Below are 3,189 nucleotides of genomic sequence, written 5' to 3'. Positions count from 1 at the left end.
GTAATCGTCTTTTGTTTACTTTTTAATCAATTTATCAATTGTAGATGGAGACAGAAATCTATGTTGCAATCATGAAATACAAAGGAAAAGAAAGACAAGTTGGAGGGACTTGTGATTGTAGTATTATATGAGTAGCACCCCTGTACAGAAGTGTTTTGATTTTTGTACCAATTAATTTTTTTGCAGCATATTTGCTCTTCTAGAATGACTAAAAATTATCAATGACTCCATTATCACAGAGAGATCATAACAATCTGTATTGAAATTTGCTGCAAAAACACACCAACCATTGGATGAGTTTACAAATTTCCATCTACCGTCTGGAATGGATAATGGGGGTTGTTCTAGCTGTCTCAAAAGAGATACTGGTAGTTCTTGGCATGCTTTTTATGAAATTTAATGAAATACAATAATACGTAGTGTATTAACAAATGGTCGTATCTAATACTTTTTAGGGTCTGCAAGAGAAATTTATCAATCTCTACAACAAACCTTCCCTGGTGTTTGAGTTGAATGCAGCAAAAGCTATTTGCAACACAGGCCACAGACACATGGACACTAGCTTTAGCATTTGAGTGTACATAACGGAGTCTAATTGTGTTAATTCTGTCAAAAATCTGTTTAAAACTTTTGAGAAAAATTGACTCTGTTAGCCACTCAGAGAAATTATATTGGTACAACTATTAGAATGGCATAGCAGTTTTTAGTGCCACTCTGCGAAGCAGAGTGCATCAGAAAGATTGGTGTCTGCTTTTGTCTGTATTCAGCCAGATCTGTCAACTTTTCACATTCCAAGCATCTTCTCCAAAACGGCTGGTCCGTTTGCTTTAAATTTCAGAAGCAGGTTCCACGAGATTTTTAATTTTTTTTTCAAAATTTACATATTTTTTATTTTGATGGCAATTTTTCAAATTTTTGGTCAAAAAAATCCTCTGTGAAAGCACCCGTCCGATTGCTTTGAAATTTGGCATGCTTGTTCTTTAAGGTGACCTCAGTCAGATTTGTTCAGATTGTGTGCAAGATTTTTTAAGACAATTCCCATTTTTGGTCAAAAATCTCTGAAACTAAAGAAGTTAATTATGCTTCGTTATTCTTCCAGTAAGTCAGTCTCTCCAGGGTAGCTTTAAAGACAAGGCTTGAAGGCTCTTGTATACGGGATGACTTTAAATTCCACCAGTCGGTAATTGGTGCTAGCACAGTTGACTTTGGGACAGCCACTTTTTAATACTTAACCTTATCCAACCCCAAGTTTCGACTGATTAGTAGAAAATGTAGACGGGAAACCCACCTGATATGGAATGATCATAAGTTCTTTATGCCTATACACGTTGGGATGAAGTTTTCGATTTCTTTCATGGGCAAAATATTTACCTGCTTCCACTCGCTAGTGTACATATTATATGACCTTCAATGGTGGTGGTGTGATTTGTCTAAATTTCACTATGAACGCCTGTTATATCAATCTTCCTAACACCTTGTTATCAACAATGCTGAATTTCCATGTATCTGCAATTATTGATATTTTGAGAAAAAAGTACATCTACAACGTCATGTTCTTTTTTAGAAACGTCACAGTGAGCAATACTGCCTTATTTTGAAAATTTCCACCAGATTATTGATTCTGGTAGGAAAGTTGCCTATTACAGCGAAGTGTAACCATCGCGGGAACAAAATCATCGTCATTTTGGAGTTTGTCTCACTTGATAAGGTGATCGATTGCACTGTCAGGACATTGACACAATTGTACAGAGTTATTGACAAACAATGAGATACACCGTAATTAGAATGATCAGTTTATGAATTAATCGATTAATTAGGTATTTAACCAGATATGGGCATAACGGTTCATGAACCGATAAATGCACTGGCAAATATAAGCGTTTGCTTGATTGATCGATTGATTGATTCATAAGTTTGCTTGACCAGGTGAACACAGTTTTGTACGACCAGGTGTGTTCATGATGAATTATTTATTTTTGTGGTTCTATAAACGCCCACGCATCGCTACGTCACTTGTCTTCTGTGAGCAGTGTGATCTACAGAAGTCAATGGTTCGTTTGTTTCCCAGTGAAATATGGACTGTGCGGAGACGAAGAAATATTATTTAGTTGTCTATTGGCCGAATTTTTCTTCTCGGGAAATGCTCAAGATTCTGGTGAGTGTGAGTCAGCGACTTAGGAAACGTCATATGGTAGACCTATAGGAGTTAATTGCACGCTGCACAGTGTTATTATCTACGTAGTCTGTATGGTCGGTCGACCCAAGAACAGTATTCCCGCTGTTACGTCGGTGTTCTTCGTCTATCAACTGTAAGCTTACGGTTATACGTAACTCTCCAGTCTGTTCGACTCGTGAGATTGAGATAGCGGACTGTGTTGTGAGATAGCGGAACTTCAACGCCGTTCACGACCAGAGAATACGTCTGACGGGTCTGTGCATTATTTTAACGAGCCATTAATTATCATTTTTGTTCACTTTTAGTTACCTGGTCACGCTTAGTTCAGAGCCATTGTGATGTCTTGCATACTCTTTCTAATTTGTCAGTTAATTCTTCATTAAAATACAAGTTTTATATAACATTTAGCGTTTTGAGTGATCCCTGCTCGACCGACATCCCGTCAAGAAAGTTTTGTTCACTTGTGTGTTGTAACTATAGTGTAGTTATGATTTACTCGGAGACAATCAAGTCTATCAAAAAGGAATGTGTGTTGAGATTAAACAGCAATAGGTAGATATGCCAACATCTTCCCCTTTGGAGTTTTTTTTTTAACTTTTATGTTTGTGTAACTGATAAGAGCAAAGCAAACTGCGGTATCTGAACACGCTCAAGGATACAGAGTCTACCCTCGAGTGTCTAAATCACATCCCTGACAAACTGTAGTTGTCTGTTAACAGTATCGGCAGTGTTTTAAGATTACGTCAGTGATAGAATGAACTGCTTGAAATCAGCAAATGCATGAAAACAAAAAACAATAAATATCATCAGTAATCAGTAATTGAATTATTAGTGAATGCGATGTAATAACACAAAGCTACTTGTCCCGATAGTGTTGAAAGTTTTGGAACAATAGCAGGAAACTTCAAATGTCACATTGATATCAAATTTCCTATCACGTTACTGAAAGACTCTTTTACATTCATGAAAATATTGCAAAACTTTTCTGACAGTATTTTTCAACCCGTTTGTTG

The sequence above is a fragment of the Ptychodera flava genome, chromosome 13 (assembly GCF_041260155.1).
Source record: "Ptychodera flava strain L36383 chromosome 13, AS_Pfla_20210202, whole genome shotgun sequence".
Lineage (NCBI taxonomy): Eukaryota > Metazoa > Hemichordata > Enteropneusta > Ptychoderidae > Ptychodera > Ptychodera flava.
This window is presented reverse-complemented; position numbering follows the sequence as displayed.